We start from the raw sequence: 20551 nt of genomic DNA, 5'->3' as shown, positions 1-20551 counted from the left end.
CAATCCCCAGACAATAAAGACTAGACACGGAGCCATTGTGGTTGGAACCTCCACAGAGGAATGTAGCAAGTCAGTGAATCCAGCAGGGGTCAGTCCCAGGACTGTTGACCACACTGAGGAGTACAGGGTGCATTTTCATAATTAATTAATGATATGGGAGGGCATAACCCATTTTTGTGGCAGTGCTTCCCCTGGATTGATAGTCCTGGGTGCTATAAGAAAGCAGGCGGAGCAAGCCATGGGGAGCATTCCGTAATTTCCTTTGCTTCAGTTCCTGCCTCCAGGTTCCTGCTTTGAGTTACTGCCCTGACTTCTCTGTATGATGGACTATGAACTGCAGGCTGAAATAATCCCTTTCCTCCCCAAGTTGCTTTTGGTCATGCTGTAGTCAGTTCTCTAGAGGAACATATCCTATCATGAGTTATCACAGCAACAGAAACCCTAGTTAAGACAGCTCCCAACCTCCACAATCAGATAGTAAGTGAGACTTGGGGAAGAGATCAGTCATGAAAATGTATTGGAGACACTTCATAGCTAAGATTGATCATTTTATGTGACATATATCTTAATCACAATTAAAGTAACACTTTTGGGCCAGTGAGATGGCTTAGTGGGTCAAGGTACTTGCCATCAAGCCCAAGGACCTGAGTTTGACACCCAGAACCCACATGGTGGAGGACAGGAATAGCTGTTGAAAGTCGCCCTCTGACCTTCACATGCAAGAGCAGTGGACAGGAGGCGAGCAGTCTCCCTCTTGCAAGTGTTAGCTAACTAGTTCCAGAGGTGAATGGAGCAGGGGTTGGATTAAGAGAGTGACTGGAGATTTGTGGTCCAGCATGGTGGCATACACTTGTAATCCAAGGAGGGCTATGATGGGGGAATCGTGAGCTTGAGGCCAGCCTAGGATACCAACCAAGTTGATGCCAACTGGGGCATCATAGCAAGACCCTGTTTCAAGAAAGCAAAAGCATACATATTTGTGACTCAATTAAAAGTATCTGGAAGAATTTGATTGAAATTCTTGAGTGAAACTGGATGTTTTAAAACTTCCAGGTTAATAATTACCAACTCCTTAAGCTTGTAAATTGTGTCTAAGCATTAAGCGGTTATCTGTTGATTTATAAGCTAGTTTTTGTCAGCTATCTGAAACACATCAGAGTCTTCAATTTATAGTTGTAGCTAAAATGTCAATGCTAGGGAGATCTTCATTAACCAAATTCAAAAATGATGTTAATATTTAGGAGAATTCACTGGGTCAAATTTATAAGCTAACTCAGCTGCATATAAGAACAAATAAAAAAGTAATTGTTAGCTCTAGACAAGATGTACTGAATTTATAAATGCAACAATGGAATCTGAGAATTATGTAAAAGGCCTGGAGGGATTGGGGTTTTAGATCCACAGTTTTAGGAAGTTGAGCACTGGTTAGAATGCAGGTAACTGTGAGTGAATTTGCCGGTGGCCTGAGGCTCAGTGTCAAATACGAGCTGCTGTATATATCTGCTTCCTGCGAGACCCCTTCTATGCCAGTCTCAAGGTTTCTTTCTGCATTTTGCATTTTGATGTCACAATTCCCTCACATGTCACCAAAATAACAGATAAATATATATATATATATATATATATATATATATACCTTTATACATTTTTTACATGTGAGTCCATCATTAACCCCAAATAGGAAAAAAGAACTGTGAACAGAGCAGAGGTTCCCACAAAACCACAGTGGGAAACATGGTGTTGAGCAGTCCTGGCTCTTCTTCCCAAGGAGGCTCCGGGAAAGGCAAAGTGAATTGTATAGCTGTATGAGAGTGAGGTCTTTCTCCCCTGGCTTCCATTAAGCTAATCAATTACAGGGCCACATGGGTCTGATTCTGTCCTCCTTCTGCCTGTTAAAGCCAGGAGAATTAGGCTAATTTTTGAACAAAGGAATATATATATTTTGCTTGGGGAAAGGCTCTGAACTTGAAGATTAATCAGGATTAGGAAGCAGACTCTGTCTTTTCTTTCTCCTCCGTGTGTGTGTGTGTGTGTGTGTGTGTGTGTGTGTATGTGTGTGAGCGCGTGTGTGCATTTGTGTATGTGTTAGTGCCATGGCACTTGTATAGAAGTCAGAGGACACCTGCAGGAGTAATTTCTCACCTTTCTCTCCTTCCACCTTGTAGGCTCTGGGGATCTACTTTGTGTGTTCAGGCTTGGCAGTGAGTGCCCTTATTAAAGAGCCATTCACCAGCTTATTTTTAATTATTATTATTGTTATTGAGTCTCTCACTGAAACTGGATCTTACTGATTCAACAAGACTAGCTAGCTAACAAGCCCCAAGTGTCTTTCTGCTCATACCTCCCCAGAGCTGGGGGGTTACAGGCTCATGTTGCTGTGTCTAGTCTTTTATGTGGATGCTAGAAAGCCAAACCCAGGTCCTCTTTTCCAAATGAGCCTTCTCCCCAGTCCTCTAGCCCTCCTCTTTAAATAGGGTCTCTGGAACAATGGAGACTGAGATTGGAGCAACGTCTGTCCTAGATCTCAGCTTCATGCTTTTCTCTAACGCAGGAATAGCCACAGGGCTGCAAAAGGCCATTAGTGTTCTGGTTAACACTGAACTAACTATGAGAAGGATGCAAAGCTCCTCCTCTGGAATATAGGCTACTTTGTCTGGCAACATGCTTACCACTGTCCTTTATAATCCCATGAAGTGGCTCCTGTTCCTAAAGGAAGGAACCAGATCCTCATTTGGATTAATGCTCCAACTTCTAAAACCATAAAATCTAGAGAAACGGAAGTTTGTACATGTGAAACACAGCCTCCACAAAGACTGGTAAAATCTATGCTTCCTATGGGAGGTGTGTGTGTGTGTGTGTGTGTGTGTGTGTGTGTGTGTGTAAAATCTGCAATGAGAATTATATCAGGTTTTTATGTTGGAGTTAGGGCAAGGAAAGGCCTGAGTTCAGGTTTGATGGCACATGCTTTTAATCTTGGAAGGAAGGTAGAGATAAGTGCACAGAGGATATCTCTAACCAAATAAATTCAAATCTGATATGTATCTGAGAGCTACTATAGTCTAGATGAATAAAAACAGAAATAAGAGGATGGAGAGATGGCTCATTAGTTAAAAGTATTTTCTGCTCTTCCGAGGAACTGTGTTCAGTTCCCAACACCCACGTGGGGGTTCACAACTTTCTGTAACTGCACTTCCATTGTTCCTGCTGGAGCCCTCATTTGACCTCTGGGGGTACCGCACTCACTTTGTGCATAGGTAAACATGCAGGCAACACACTCATATACCTAAAACTAAATCTCTAAAACCTGGGGGTGGGGGAGACTCAACACCAACAACCCATAAATAAATAAAATCGATGAGCAGAAACATCAACTACAATAACTGTAACTGGGTTAAATCTCCCCATTAAAAGAACTCAAGTGATATTGCTGAGATTCAAGCTTCATCTTTTAGGTCTCTTAACTCAGCATTGTCTCTGTTCTGAATCTCCCATGACTTCAAGATTTTCACAATAAACAGTGTCCTTGCACCCTCTTAACTTCATGTTAAGGGGGAAAGAATTTGAATTTGTTCCAGAGAGTCAGAGTACTATGGGGTCTTTCTTAAAAATTATCATATGTTTTCCCCTGAAACAATTGTTATGACCAGGAATTTTGATTATCCAGGACTAAGTCTTATGCATACACACTCCTTTCCCTGAACACGAAGAGGAGTCATGTCTACCAGAACCACATAGGATGAGATTGTTGGGGAGAGAAGGTACCTCAAAAAACAAAACAAAAGCAAAAAACAAACAAACAAACAAAACTACTAGCAGAAGTTGAGGATGAATGCAAAGTGGGCAGCAAAAACAAAAACAAAAAAAATGATGAAATTGCAATGTAATAATTCTTTTAATGTTGTAGATTAGTCCTGGGTCCCCAATAAGACACCAAAATTCATGGATATCCAAACCTCTTATATAAAATGGTATAGTATTTTATATATGTGACAATACCTTCTTGAATACTTAAAAAAGGTTTATTTATCTTATGTGTATGTGTGAGTATCTGCATGTGTAGAGACCTTTTAGGGTACCATAGTCCCTGGAACTGGAGTTTAAAAAGGTTGTGAGCCTCTCTGTGGGTGTTCAGGACTGAACTGAGATCCTCTGGAAGAGCAGCCAGTGCACTTAACCACTGAACTGCCTCTCTAAATTGCTCAAAATAGCTAAGGTAATATCAATGTTGTAAAAATTAATTGCTACACTGCCTACCCTGCATTGTCTAGAAAATAATAAAAACAAATATGTACATATCCAGTGTCAAAAAATTATTTTTTCAAATATTTTCAATCTAGATAGTTTCAGATGAGGAATGTGTAGATAGGTCAACTACATAGATTTAAGGCATCATAAATGAAATAAAACTAAACCAAAGTGGGTTAGGTTGAAAGTAGTGGTTAAGATCTAAAAGCTAAAAACACACAATTGCCGTTACATAGAGCAGACTGCATTTATGTACTTAGGAATATATATATATATACATGATAATACATTATATATATATGTAATATATAAGTAATATATTACATATATGTGATATATATATATATAATGACAATTGTTGAGAAAGAGGCTATGAATTCAAAAGAGCAAGTAAGGGTATATGGGAGGGTTTTGAGGAAGGAAAGGGAAGGGGGAAATGATGTAATTATAATCTCAAAGAAAAGGTAATTTAAAACCATGAGAAAATATTTTAAAAGCTGGGAGCTGGAGAGATGGCTCAGTGGTTAAGTGGATTTATTGCCTTCTCAGAGGGCTTGATTTCCAGCATCCATATCAGGTGGTTCATAACTGTCTGTAACTTCAGGATCCAACACATCTGTAGCCTCTGAGGGCACCTGCACATACCCATATGCAGATACATACTAACATACAATTAAAAACAATAAAAACAAATCTTAAAACTTTATATGTAGGGCAGTGGAGATAGCTCAGTGGTTAAGAGTGATTACTGTTCTTTCAGAGGACCCAGGTATGGTTCCTAGCTCACTTCAGGCAGCTTACCAACTGCCTGTAACTCTCGTTCCGGGGGATCTGATGCCCTCTTCTGGCTTCCACAGGTACCTGTATACATGTGATGCACAAACATGCACTTAAGGCATATACACACACATAAGCATAAAACACATTTACAATCTTTTAAAAACTTATATTTAGGCCTGGGGAGGTGGCTCAGTGGGTAAAGTGCTTGTGTGCAAGTGTGAGGACTGGAATTTGGATCTACAGCCCCTGTGTAATGCTGTGATAAAGATGGGCAAGGTAACCTCCCTATAGTCCCAGTACCTGCAGGCAGAGACAGAGCTTCTCCAGAGCCAGCTGGCTAGCTAGACTAGCCAAATCAGTGAGCTTCGGGGTTAAGAGACATTGTCTCAATAAATAAGTTGGTGAGTGAACAATGAAGATACTTGATGTTAACCTCTGGCCTCTGCACACATGCCCACACATGTGCATGCACACCTCCACACACATGTGCACCTACATGCATGTGAACACATACACAAAAGTGTGTATGTGTACATCTGTTTATACCTACCTATCTTTGTCTTTCTCTATGTGTCTATATCTTGGCTAATAACAGATCTCATTTATTTTTCCTATTAAATTATAATGTTTTAGCAACTATTAGCTTTTAAACGAGGCAGCAAATCTTTGGTAGCCCTGGAAGTTGGTTCAATACTGACCTAGATAGTGGTAGGGTCTCCCAAAATACCATTTTTTATTAGTAGCTAAAGGCACATCTCACTCTAAGACTGGAGGGTTAAATGTTTTAACTAGGCAAGTAGCTAGTTGCACATCAGTTTCTAGAATATTTTGTTTGTGTTCATCCCTAGAAAGAACTTCTCCACATTTCCTGGCATTTTGTATAATTCTTAAATACATCCCTTACACGTCAAATAACGTGTCTTTTCTTTACTGAAGGATGAAACAGCTCAGTGTTAGGAAAGCGTCCACACCCACTGCCAAAGCCTCCTGCATCAAGTTCAATTTCCTGGTGTCTTATTCTCAGTACTGAATGTCCCATTATGCCAGTTTGTCTTTCCAAGCTGCTGACCACAGCATGTTGACACACCACTTGAAATCAGAGATAACATTTCTTCCCATCTCCCACGATGACAAGGGCCAGGCCTGTGATTTTTCTGGCGTTGTTAGTGCTATACAGAAATTGTATTCTCATGAGTATTGTCCCCACTGGACAGCTAGTGTGCACTAGTGTGCAGAAGCATGAGTCACATTACTCATTGCTTCATAGAAAACACGGAAAAGGCACACACTATGGAAAGGAACAGGGTGCTAGAAATCAATGCCTGCAAACTGTTATCAGGAACCACCCCTAGCAAGTGCAGTACTTGGCAGCTTAGCACTCAGACATGTCTATTTTTGAGTAGTCAAGTGAGGTAGAGGGCATCCCTACATTCAAGCCCTTTGTTTTAGCACCCTTCCACTCTCTGAGCTGCTGGCCATGTAGCTTGGGGAGGCCCAATGAGATAGTAGCAGATTCAACCATCCAGAGATCATGTGTGTTGTGTAACTATGGTTCATGCACATGACCAAAACAGGATGCTGAATGTCTTCTTCTATAGTTCTCTGTGTTGTCGCCTTGAAACAGAGTCACACTACAGGGAGACTCGTACAGATGCTTGGTGCTGCATCAGCTTCATGCCAGATGTGGAGATCTGAACTCTATCCTCAGGCTTTGCATCAGCCACTCCCACCTGCATCCCACCCAGCATTGATGGGTTTGTTCTGCTGACATGGAACTCACAAAAATCTGCCTGCTTCTGCCTCCAGAGTACTGGAATTAAAGGCCTGCACCACAATGCCCTGCCTTCTACTGTTGTTTCCTCAGCTAAAAATAAAATATGGGGACTATGAGATGGCTCAGCTGGTAAAGACACTTGCCACTAAGACTGACCTGAGTTAATCTCTGAGACCCACAGGTAAGAGTAGAGAAAACTCTCACAGGTTATCCTCTGACCTCTGCATTATGATATATGTACACACACACACACACACACACACACACACACACACGCACGCACGCATGCACGCACGCACGCACACACACACACACATACCAAATAATATGCAATAAAAATAAATTCAACCAATTAAGTTATCCTTTAAATATGAGTGATTACTAAACTAGAAACAGTATTTTCCTTTTAAGTACAGGGACAAATCCAAAGCTTTGACCACGTCAAGGAAACTCTAGACATTGAGCTCCAACCCCAGCCTGTAACTGAGGAACACTGGTTAGCCACACAGGTAATCCCACTTTGGAAATGATGTGAAACCTCTGGCTGAGCCACACAGCTACCTGACAAAGTTGCTAATGGAAGATACGGTGCAGACAATCTCTTGTTCAGTAAAATCCAATTTCCAGATCTCTGCAGCCGCGTTTCTCATTCACACTTTCCCTGCCAGCCGCTCTAGTGAAATCATCACATCGCAGATGATCTGCAAGCCCTGTTCTCTCATTAAAGCTTCTGCGGCTATGGTTGCAACTATTTTTATCATTGCTTTTACACTTCAGTGAACCACATTTTAGTCATTAATCTATTTTTGTTAATCAGAGCCACAACACAACATAGTAGTAACAAAAAGCAAAGTTTACATTAGTAAACAACAGTATGCAAATGATAGAGCTAAACTAGACTATGTCCTACTATCCAAATTCCAGCTATACCCTGTTAAAGACTGAGCATTTTGAACCTGGTACCTTTGAATCACTGTTAACAGCAGTATGTAGTCAGTTTTTATTTTCTTGGCCATTTCAAACTTATGAAATGCTTAAGTAGGTGACTTTCTTTTTTCATTGCTTTTGCAATGGAAACTACAAAAGTATAGGACTATTTTATAGACACATTGATTTCATTTAGGAACATGGATGTAAAAGGTAAATATTGGAGCTGAGAATATGGCTCAGTCAGTAAAGCCCTAAACTACATGAACAAGAAGAGATCACTTTAACTCCCAGAACCCAGTTAAGAAGTTGGCATGGTGGCACACACATATCCTCTCAGCACTGGTGGGGTAGGAGGCAAAGACAGGCACATGTGTGGAGGTCAGAGGAAAAGTTCCTAGAGTAGATCTTTCCTTGCATCATGTGGTGGGTCCCTCGGGCAAACTCAAGTCCTTACTCTTAGTGATAGGCAGGATTATGTGATAAGCCATCTGTTAGATCCCCTTTTTAATTCTTCAAGCTGAGTGAGCTGGCCTCCTACTCTGTTTCTTTAGCATCTCCTTTATCCCTCCTCCTGTATCCCCCTCCCTCCTTTCCTTCCATCCATTTTCTCTCTGTTCTTACATATTTTCCCTACAGGGCCATGTGGTGACACATGAACTGCTCTGCCCAGAAAACTGACCTTCCACCTCCATGCCCACCTTGTCTCCTACATCTGGAACATTTTCTTAGCCGTTTTTCTCCTTATCATCCTATGGATTTAAACACACCTTTTATCATCCATTTTGAGATCTGTCTTTGTCAAGGTCTTCTATTCACATTTGTGGTTGTTACCTTGGCTGCAATTATCAGCCTGGATTTCATTTCTTTCCATTCTCCACACAAAAGTGTGAAAATGTCTACAGTGACAGCTGAGTTATTAAGAAGCCCAATATAACAGAACAGAATCTACTCCACTGATCTGACGGTTCCCTGGTCTCTCATTACTCGGCTCTGCTTATTGACTTATGCCTCAATGAATAGGCAATTCCTTACCTTCTAATGTTATTCACAGGCAGAAGGGAGACAGAATTAATTCTATTATAGCCACTCATTAACTTCATGAGACAAAAAAAGAATATATTCTGTTTTACCTTCTCTGATTTACTTACTGAGAATGAGACCTCCAGCAATAGGGGAAGTTTCTAAATTCCCTAACTCTAAGACATAGAACACTGCTTATAAAGACATTAAAAAATACATTTCTATCATAGCAATAAGACTCTTTCTTTGGCTTTGATGATAATTAAGAAGTCTTTGGGAGTAAGAAGGCTGGGGAGATGGCTCAGTAGTCAAGTCCACTTGGCGCTCTTGCAGAGGACCTGGGTTTACTTCCCAGCACCCACAATGGTGGCTCACAACTGTCTGTAACTTTAGTCCCAGGGGGTCTGACACCCTTGTGGGCACTCAAGTGGCACTGCATCCATATGGTGAACATACATACATGCAGGCAAAACTCCTACACATGATATTAAAACAAATAAACCTTCAAATTAAAAAAGAAGGCTTTAGAGACGGGGCTGTTGTTCAGTGGCAGAGTTCTTGCCTAGCATGCATAGGCTCTCAGTTCAATCTTCAGTGCTGAGAAACAAAAGCAAACCTATCAATCAATCAATCAATTATATTCTCTCTCAAGAGAAAGCAGTGATTTAGCCCAGTGGTCTCTAAACTTGTTTGAAAACTTGCTTCAGCAATCTACATTCTGAACCTGAACAAATGTGTTTATTTACAGTTCATACTTTTGTACCACTCAGCAGTATTCAGTATATCACAAATTATCATGAAATATAAAGTAAATCAAGGCTCAGAGACCATTGCAGAGGTATTAAGGGGGAGAGGTATTAAGAGCCATAGGTTGGGGAGGACTGGGGAGAAATAGTTCTTCATGACAGGGCCCCTGCACTCATGAACTCACAGCAGCTATGGCACAAGACCTGCTGAAGATGAAGCCAGTCAGCTTCCAGCAGAAGGGAGGGGCTCAGGAGTCCCCACCCCTAGTGGTGGAACTATGGACAGTTGATGCTTCTGAGGAAAGAAAGGTAAGTTTTCTTTAATAATGTAGCCCCATGCTCCAGTGGTAGACCCACATCCATGAGTTGGGCAGCACAAAATAGATCTAGTGGGTTTTTAAAAAGAAAAAAAGAGGACACAAAATTGGGAGGGTATCAAGATGTGGGGGTTGATCTGAAAGGGAAGGAGTGGGGTGAGTATGACCAAAATACATCATATCAACTTCTCAAAGACTAAATATTAACTAAAACTAATGAGGACCACACACATGACAATATAAATATAGAGCAGTTCCATTATTTTCCTTCCTTATCCCAGTGGAACTTCTCTGGCATCTGCTGAGTATATTTGCATCTCTTATCCATTGGGCGTATATCCAACATCCATAGGATAGTCTATCTGGCAGGTCATTTAACCACTTGAACTGTAGCTCCTTCCCCAATCAGATAGGAATTCTAACTGTGTATCACAATATTGTGGGGTTAAAATCTTGTATTCAACAAATAACTAGGATTGGGAACAGGAACACAGTCCTATCATGATGTACCACGAGTAACACAGGAAACAACAGCAACAACAAAAACTGCTATTAAGGACTATTGAGAGATATCTATCCTTGTGGCCCACATTGCTGACCCAGGATAGCTAAAAATGAGGTTTAACACATTCATAGATGACAATGTCATGTCTCCATGTCAAAAACCCTGGGCTGGGGGACAGGGCAATTTCTCAGTGGGTAAAGTACTTGCTGAGCAAACATAAGAACCTGAGTTAGGATCCTCAGTAACCCCAGTACTAGAAAGTGGAGACAGGGGAACCCAAGGGCTTGCTGACCCAGAAGTGTAGTAGGATCCAGGTCCAATGACAGACCATATCTCAAAGTAAAAATAAGGTGGAGAATGATGGAGAACATCAACATTGACTCTTGACCTTCTTACCTACGTACACCCATTCCACATTCACACAAATCAAACACCCTTACTTATAACCGCATATCCAACTAGGTAAAACATTGAGATTAGTGGCTGGCACTTGCAAAACCCTCAACAAATGATTTCGGAAATTATTTCCAGCAGATGAGCCCAGTCAAAACCCTTAACACAGCACAAACACAAACAAAATCAAATGTCCATGGCGCGGCTTCTGAACTGACCACAGGAAACAGAGATAGCTTCATCCTATTTGGAGAACTGAGAAGTAATAGCATGGCAAGGCGAAGACAGGCTTCAGAGCCATACACCCTTCGTGTTAGGATAAAACATGAGGGGAACCTTGGCGGATTCCATGGCAGGCTAGGGTGACCGAGGCAGAGGACAAAGATGCCAGGCAGACAGAGCTTAGTGAGAAATGTTATTAGAAAGGGAAGGGAGAGGGAAGGAAAGGAAAGCAAAAAGAGGTAAAGGGGCACAGAGACACAGAGAGAGGACAGAAGAGCCAGGGGAACAGCAAGAGAGCAGAAAGATGGGGGCAGGGGAATGGAAGTGGGCGGAGCCATGCCAGGTGGGTAACAGGCGGGGTCTGCCTTGATTACAAGGATGAGTTGGAACTAGATGATCTTTTGTTACAGGTCATCGGCTCATAGGAATTGCTATCGAATTAATGTCATTGTTCCTTGTTATCAGCCCTTTGCCCCAGATACCCAAATCTTCAAATGCTGAAATCCATGACATAAAATGGCACAGCATTTTCATATAGGTATGATTACCTTTCTGTGTACTTTTTTGTTATTTCCGACTTGATGATGATAGGGTCTCACTATGTAGCCAAGGCTGACCTGCAACTCTCAGTCCTCCTGTCTCAGCATCCTGAGTCCTGGAGTTACAAATGTGCATCCAATCTGGCTTTATAGATTTAATCTACGGAAGGGACCGAAGGTTTAAGAAACCGTGAGTCAGGATGATGAGGTGGCTCAGCAGGTAAAGGCTTCTGCCGCCAAGCTTAATGACCTGAGTTCTATTTCTAGGACCCACATGGTAGAAGGAAAGAACCAACTCTTAAATTAATTTAAAAAAAAATTGATGCACACATATGGTGAACAGACATATATGTAGGCAAACACATTAAAGTAAAAATAAATAAAAAATAGGAAAAAACATTGGATTAAGATACCATAAGGACTAAAAGATGCATCTGTCTACAATCATAGAAACAATATAAAATATAAAGAATCTTTCTATGATCAGATATTATCTCTACATTTATATAAAAAGATGTTATCAGATTTCTCTCCAGAGAAAACAAGCACAGAAAAAATGCTTATATACTTATACAATATAATTCACATACATAAAACTTTGAATCATGGGACTGGAAAGGCAGCTCCTCTTCCAAATGGCCCAGGTAGGATGCCCAGCAACCATTTGACAACTCACAGGCATATGTAACTTCAATTCCAGGGCATCTGGTGCCCTCTTTTGTCCTTCTTGGGCATTACACTAATTTAGTACACAAGAAGACAAAATGCCCATACACAACAAAAGAACAAAATATAAACAGCTTTAAAAAATTTTTGTCAACAAAATAACAAAATATAAACAGCTTAAAATTTTTATGAATCCCCAAATTTCCGAAATACATCATGGAAAATTTACCCAAATTATCAAGTCCTGATACAAAAAGAATATTTCAGCATAGGTTGTGCTCTCTGAAAAGAGAAAAAAAGTAAGAGAAGAATGGTCCCCTTCATGTTTTAGGAGGAATACATTGTAGATAATTTTCCTGGTGGTAATGATAAAATACTCTTAAATAAAAAATAATAAAAATATTACCAAAGTGTGGGCCCAGCTAAAGCCATGCTGAGAGGGATTACAACTCTGTATACTTATGCCAGAAAGAACTAAAGCTGAAAGAATCAAACACTCATATCTAGAATTTTTAAAAGAAATAGTAAATTAAATTCAAAGAAGCCAGGCATGGTAGTGTATATCTTCAACCCCAGCACAGATAGTCAGATCTCCGGGAGTTGCAGATGACTGTGAGACACTGTGGGAACTGGGAACCAAAGTCTGGTCCTCTGCAAGACCAGCAATTTCTCTTAACCAGTGAGTGAGCCATCTCTCTAGCTCCCTTGACTAAGAAAGTCTATTTAATATTCAGGGGATAAATCTACTAAACTAACCCAAAGTCCTTCAAGAAAACTATAAAACAACATGAAAGAAATATTTTCCAAATTTATTTTATCAGTGTGGCACAAGCTTTTATGCAAACCTGGTAAGGTTATAAGGGGAGAAATTACAGGAATATTTTTCTCCTCAACAGAGTAAATGAATATATACTCATAGACTAATTCAAATCGAGAGATATAATATAGCTAAGGTAAATCCAGTTACATGAAAGAATGCTACACAATCATGGCAAAGCAGAGACTACTTTGGGAACTCCTACCTAGTGTCTGAGAGTTAAACATCACTCACTAGCCTAAAAGAGTGAAGTAGAGAAATCATGTTAGGATATCAAAAGACAAAGAAAAACCACTTGATGAGACTAAAAAAAAAAAAAAAAAAAACCATGAGGAACCTTCTTAATCTGACAAGAAAGAACACTCCCACCAAAAAAGAAACCCTTGGGCAGCCACATTACCTAATTGCATGAGCTGAGCTCTTTTCCTCTGAGGCCAAAAGACAAGGGTAATTGTTTCTGTTTCAGTTACATTTATTAGAAGCCTAAGCTGGTGCAAGGAATCAAGAGAAAAAGAGATTATAAGATGTATGAACAGTAAAGGAACAGCAGCTGCTGGCAGAGAGCAGATTGGTTCTCTTGCAGAGTTGAACGGATGCATGTTCTACAATCTGCAGCCTGCAGACATTTTGCACTGGGACAGCACAAAACACACATGAGATGGTGTATAGAAGCATTATTCATGAGAGCAGAAGACCAGGGACATATTCAGTTGACAATCAAGAGCAGTAGTCTGTCAATGGTGGAAATGAATGGATTCTACAGCTACTCTCATCAATATGGACAAACTTCACAAAATAGTAAGCAAAGAGATAGAAGAACACCTGTGTCAGAGTTACACTCACAAAAGGTTGAAAGGAGTTAAATAAGATATTCCTTAGGAATACATGTGGGTGATAGAACTACAAAGTCAAGACAAAAATAACTGCTGGGGAGACGCTGTGGAAAAGCTCCTTAGGTACCAGGTGGCTGTAACAGCCTTCTGATGCTTCAGGTTGTATGAATACATTTTGTATGGACACTTGTATGCCTCATTTAAACAACTTCATTCTTATTCCTTTAAAAAGGGTTTATTCATTTTTATTTTATGTGTATGAGTGTTCATCTTCATGTGTGTATATGTACCAATGTGTGCAATTTTCTAGGAGTCTGGAAGAGGGCATCGGATCTCCTGAAACTGAAGTTATAAGCAAGTGAGTCACTATGTATGTGGGTGCTGGGGATCAGAGTGGGGTCCTCTGGAAGAGCAGCCTGTATTCTTAACCACTGAGCCATCTCTCCAAGCCCTAAAATCTTTTCAAAAGAATTTCCCTTTATATCTCATTACTATTTTACAGAAAATACAAAGGACAGAGGAATGTATTAAATGACACCATGATTGTCTAAGTCCAAACTGGGCCAAATGATTTATTTTTCAGAAACAAGGTTTCTCTGTATTGCTTTGGAGGCTGTCCTGGAACTCACTCTGTAGACCAGGCTGGCCTCGAACTCATAGAAATCTGCCTGCCTCTCCTCCTGAGTGATTTTATTAACACAAATTATAAGGAAAAAAAAGGAGAGAAGGAATCAATCAATTAAAGAAGGTGGTAAGAGATATCTTAATTGATTGCTACAAATGGGCTTCTTTAAATGTTCAAACTGATAAAAAGATGAAATGACAATTGCTAATATATATGCACTAACTGGATAGTTGACAATAAGGACTTTTGATTTGGGGGAATGTGGTGATAGCTAATAGTTATGTTTAAAGGAGGCAGGGCAGTCCTTGGAGCTGGAAGTGTAGTTCCACAGGGGAGTCTAATCTGTGAAAGGCCTAAGCTCAATTGTAGCACTGAAAAATAATTTTAAAGAGAGGTAGTTAAAAACATATAGGGTTAGGTGTGTTAGACCATAATTTTAATCCCAGCACTCTGAAGGGAGAGGCAGGTATACCAATATGAGTCAGAGGCCAGCCTTGTCTATATATCAAGTTTTAGGAAAGCCAGGGCTACATAGAGACCCATTCTCAAAACAAAACAACAATGCCAGGCAGTGGTGGCACACATCTTTAATCCCAGCACTTGGGAGGCAGAGGCAGATAGATCTCTGAGTTCAAGGCCAGTCTGGTCTACAGAGTAAATTCCAGGACAGCTATGACTACACAGAGAAATCCTATCTTGACAAACAAAAACAAATAAATAAACAAAAGTCAAAATACAACAAGACAAAAATACCCCCCCAAAAAAAACCAACCGAAAAAATCTGTATGTAAAATTATATTATACCTAAAATTTGACCCAAGATAGTCCTGGAGGGGAGGGACGATATGGGGTGAGGAAGACTGCCTATGAGCTGAAAATTATTTAAGGGAATAATGGCTGTGCAGGTTTTGCTATGTTATATATATGCATATGTTTTCAATTTTGAATAATAAAATATAAAATAAGAACCAAGCACAAGCAAGGGGAAAAATGTTGGCTAAATCAAGACCTGCTTTGAAAGGAGAATAAAAAGGAAGAGTGTGGGATTTGGAACTTACTATCTTGCTCAGAATAGCATCAGTTTTTCCCAGCGACAACCCAGACCCAATTTTCTCAAACTTGATTCTTGTGAAACTATGGGTGGGGATGCAGAAGGCCTGGGGTGGACATGGAAGCCAGCTTTTCTAGCTAGTGTGCAGGTGATGCAGACCGAACTGATACTCCCAGGAGGATATCTGGCAGAACTCAGTCATTTGGGGTTGGGTGTGCAGACGTATGTCCATTATCCTAGCACTCAGAAAGCTGAGGCAGTGGGCTGTCACATTTTAAGCCAGCCTGAGATGCAGCTCTTTTGCTCACCAAAGCTTCTGTTGCTTTGAGAGTGGCCTTATCCTCCATCACTCCTGCTCTTACTCTGGTCTGGTAGCATCTGTGGCTTACCTTCCATTCATTGCCTTTTAACCCCTGCTGCCCCCCTCCCTGTCATCTCCCTCCTCCCTCCCCATGGGATTATTCAGCCTAACTGTCCTCTACTACCTCCAGGTGTTTGGTCCCAAGCAGTTGAAAGTTACTGGAGACAAGTGCAGGACTTCAAACACATCTCTCTGCTCTTAATATGCACTTTTCTCAGCTCTGCAACCCCCACTACCTACCTTAATACTCACATCCCCCTCTTCAAAATGGCCAGTATTTCAGCTACACACTGCCCAGCTGCATGGCTGCTACACTAAACTGCCTCCTTCCTATCCCTATCCACCCCCAGATCCAGGGCCTTTATATGTGCTGTCATTGTGTGAAAATAGAAGCATACTGAATTCTATTTGGATTAAATTTCATTTTAGAGCAACAGCTTAAAAATCTCCGTGGACATTCTCAATAATGTGAGGAAGCCTTGCTGCAACCACCCACCGCATCCTAGACCTCTAACATCTTTCCCAATCAAATACTCAGTCAGACATGTCCTAAGCACAAAATGGTGTATGATCAGGATAGGTTTATCTCTAAACACAAAACTGGCTTCATATTACCTCTTGGCTTCAGTTCCTCCCAATATTATAGGGACACTACCAAGGTGTGTGTGTGTGTGTGTGTGTGGTGTGTGTGTGTGTGTGTGTGTGTGTGTGTGTGTGTGTGTGTGTTTGGTGTGTATGTGTGCTTACAGGTGCTCAGGCTCAGGCATATGGGTCACGTTAGGTGTCTCATCTTGACCACTCTCCACCTTTAGTTTTTGGACAAGGTTCTCTTAACTGACCCTGAAGGTCATCCATTCATCTAGCCTTGCGTCATGACCAATGAGACTGAGGAATCTTCCTGTCTGTGCTCCCCTTCCATCTCCCAGTGCCAGGGTTACAGGAGCATGTCACCAGCCCCAGCTTTTTACCCCAGCTCTGGGGATCTGAACTCACGTCCCCGTGCTTATGTGACAGGCACTTTGCTGACTGAGCCAACTCCCAGGCCCCAAGCTTGTTTACTTGAATGCATGTAGTAAGTCTGAGGGAAAAAACAGACAGTATTTTGTAACTTTCCCAATCAATGGGTGTATTTCTCCTGGTCCTAACTGTAACTTGTTTAGGACACAGGGCAGCAGCAGGAGTGCTACAGAGTTTTGAGAATGCTGCAGATGGAAGGTTCCCCTCTCTGCTGCTGTTGGGACCCAACCATCCCACGATAAAGACTGGATACGGAGCTACACAGCACACACCATTTATTCATTTTTTCCCCCGTTTTATTTTTTGACAATTTCACACATGTATACATGTTCTTATTTACTCTTTATCTCCCTCCCATTTCTGCTGACCCTTCTTTTCCCAACACATCCCCCTCCTACTTCTGTGTCTTGTGTGTGTACATGTGCAGGTCTTATCCAGCCACAGCTGCTGTGTGTTTACAGTTGCAAAGGCCATCCCATATTCAGAAGATAGCATATCACAACTCTCCTCCACCCTCCAGCTCTTATTATCTTTCTATGCCCTGGGCTTTGGAGGGAGTGATAGAGATGCCCTGTTTCAGGCTAAGCACTCAGCAGCCACTATTGACATCATCCGACCACCAGTTTTATCAGTCTCTGCATTAACCAAAGTGCGCTATTAGAAGGCCTGATCAGTTCCAATGCCCCTGCCCATCAGCAGCCCCTGATCATGACCTCTACTCTCAGCCAGCCTACTGGCCACCTAGCTGAACAAGCCAATGCTGCCAAGCACAGTGCCACTCACGTCATCCCAGCCACAATGGCTGACTCCCAGAACAAAGAGTTACAAACCATCCTCTTTTTAAGCCACTACACTACACTACAGTGTGTGTTGCCACCCATCACACACTGGTTCACTTCATGGGGTTTTTCTTCATGCTGCAAATCCAGTTACCTGATTTAGGCTTTCATGGTTACTCATCATCCTGGGATGAAACCTAAGACCTCAAGCAAGGTCTACAGAGCCCTTTACAACCCACATCAGAACTGGCACAGCCACATCCATGCACCCTACTCAGCCCACAGGCTTCTCACTGCTCCTCAAGGGGACTGACTTAGTCACCTAGCCAGGCATTTGCCCCTGCTTCTCCTCTCATTGGAGAGCTCTTTTTGACCCTTTGCCTTGTTGGCTATGACTCCTTTCTCAGATCACATTTTCACAGAAGCCTCCTTTGACCACTTTCCCTTTAAACACCCCCCCGGGGGGGGGGGGCTGAAATCTGCCATCTATGTTTTCCTAGTACCTTGTTATTTTCTTTCTTAGCAAATACCCTGGTTTGTAACAATAGATTGCCTTGTGCAGTGACTTGCCTGATCTGTGTAAGAACAGGGCGTTTTTATTTTGTGCACAAATGTGGCCCCAAACCTACACAGTACCTGTTGCATGGTAACTGTTGGCTGGCTGCTTTTTTTTTTTTTTTTTTTGAGGTAGGTTACCATGATGGTTAACTGTGTAGTCCCTAGAGAGAAACTACCGGGGCCAAATCCCATCTGGTCATTTACTAGCTATGTGACCTTAAGCTATCTTGTCATTTGTGCCTCAGTTTCCCGGGGGTGGGGTGGGGGGGATGGAGGGTGGCTAAAGGTGACATTCTCTTCCTGAGCTGCTGGGTGGAGTGTGCTCTGTTGTTGTTTCTTGCTGAACAGATACCTGCATGCCTGCAGCCACCCACATGCTCTGTGCCTACAGAGGCTGCCACCATGGGATTCACATCAGCTTTTCCCAAGCCAGCTCAGCCTCCATCTGCAAAGGTGTGGCCTCAAACTCAGAGCAAGCTCCCCTGTGTGTGGCACCCGCGAATGCCCCTGGGCACTGAATTTTGGCTCTGCCTGCAGCCTTGATGTCTCTCTCAAAGTCAAATGTTACAGAGATTTGCCTCCTGATAGCTGTCACCCTGCCTCCTGTCACTTGATGAGCCTAGGCTTGGCTGGCATCTGGGGGGTTAACAGACAACCTTCAAACAATCCCAATGGCAACATCATCTGAGTGAAGGGGGGGGGGGGGGATGACAAGGGACCTTAGTACATTTCCAGTCTCCAAGTCCTTAGGACCTGGCCTTTTCATTCCTAGACAGAAACGACATATAATCTAGGTATCCAAAACAAAACCAAAAAGATTTGTAAAACAGGATGAGAGGAGCGGTGCCGGGGAGCGGGGGGAGGGGGGGGGAGCTACATGAAAAGAGGCAGAAAAGAAAGGTGAGAGGTGGGGAGGCTTAGAGGAGGCAGAAGGAAAGAGTGGCAGGAGACAGACTGGGGACCTAAGGAGACACGCAGTTGCTTGGTCCACCCCAGCAGAACCTGGCTTCGTAGGGCAGGGCCCAGAGCTTAGCTCCCCAGAGTCGCGGGTGCTCCCCCTCCCCCAGCTCCCTTCCGCCCTGCTTTGGGAGGGTGTCCTGTGCATGCTAATGAGACAGTTGAGAACAGCTTCCCAGATAATTGTTAAAGTGTTCAGCAACTTACCAGGCTGAGAGTCAGAGGACTGCAGAATGATGGGGGGCACGGCTCCTGGGGTGGGGGAAGCAAAGGGGCCTGGTCTCCAGGTACCGGAGCTCACAGGCTGCAAAGCGAAGAAGGGTTTCCCATTCGGTCAGGCACCAACGCAAAGGTAGGAAGAGCCAGACCAAAAGGCAAAGGAAAGGAGGGGAACCTGCGTGTGTTTTTGTATTTAAATTGTTTTTGAGCCCACGTAGCCCTGGGAGTCACATGCCGCCTCCAACATCACCGGAGCCATCACATGATACAGGTCCCCCATCATGTGATGAGAAAAATCTGCCTAACTTCAGGCCCCCCCACCCCCACCTCTGCTCACAGACTGACAGACGAAGTGCTTCTGGAAGAGCCCCCCACCCCAAATCAGTGTCAGAGGGAGGGATGCAGATAGGAGAGCCTGAGCCCACGCAAGGCTGATCTTGATGAATTGTTAATGCGCCTCTCTCTCCTAAGCCCTGAGACTTGGAGCAGTGCCAGCCTCATTTGAATTCCAGCCTTGAATAACCAAGTGTTGCCACCGCTGCCCCAGCAAATGCAGGGTGCTTCAGCTCACACCATCCTGCCTCGTTCTGGGGAGCCTGACGACTGCCTCCCTTACCCACAGCTTCCGAACCTCGTCACCAGCTGTGGAGGTGGAAGCGGCGGGGGAGTATTGGGGAGAGACCTACAGAAAAAAGGAACTGGCTGCAGTCGAACCTTCTAGTCCTCTTCCCACCCCTCAGCCGCAGTCTGAGTCAGGTGGGGCTGGCTGGTTCTCTGATTACAATGTCTCCTTTTATACTAGGTTCTGGGACCTCTGTGGGTGGAAACCTTCGTATTCTGTCTGTCTGTCGCTCTCTCCTCATTCCCACTCCTGAATCAAGACACAAACAAATAGTGTTTAAAAATCTGCCTCACAGTTTCCTTCCTTTGTGCTCTTTATTCGAACACTCAGATCCTCTTTTTTTTTTTTTTTTTTTTTTTTTTTTTTCATTCAAGCTCTTTCCCAAGGCGGCTGTTCTCTCTCTCTCTCCTCTCTCCTCTCTCTCTCCTCTCTTTCTTCTCTCTCTCTCACTCCTCTCTCTCTCTCTCTCTCTCTCTCTCTCTCTCTCTGTCTCTCTCTGTCTCTCTCTCTCTCTCTCTCACACACACACACACACATAAACACACACACACACAAGGGGGTGGAACAGAGGCTAG

At 42.6% G+C, this 20551-nt stretch overlaps 1 protein-coding gene across 5 annotated transcripts in view; it reads right to left on the bottom strand.

Annotated features, from left to right (window-relative positions):
* Tnrc6a (trinucleotide repeat containing adaptor 6A) overlaps positions 1-19596 on the bottom strand; it is a 160352-nt gene extending 140756 nt beyond the window's left edge. For 2 of the 5 annotated variants that reach the window (XM_051192876.1, XM_051192879.1), the window contains exon 1: positions 19343-19595. The gene's annotated coding sequence lies outside the window, so the exon portion shown is untranslated. Of the gene's footprint in view, positions 1-19342 lie in introns of all 5 variants that reach the window. The other 3 variants (XM_051192882.1, XM_051192883.1, XM_051192878.1) reach the window with 2 other exon arrangements.
* Between the last annotated feature and the right edge of the window lie 955 nt (positions 19597-20551).

Source organism: Phodopus roborovskii, unplaced genomic scaffold (assembly GCF_943737965.1).
Source record: "Phodopus roborovskii unplaced genomic scaffold, PHOROB, whole genome shotgun sequence".
Lineage (NCBI taxonomy): Eukaryota > Metazoa > Chordata > Mammalia > Rodentia > Cricetidae > Phodopus > Phodopus roborovskii.
Note: the sequence above shows the minus strand (reverse complement) of the source record. Positions and strands in the feature narration are given on the sequence as shown.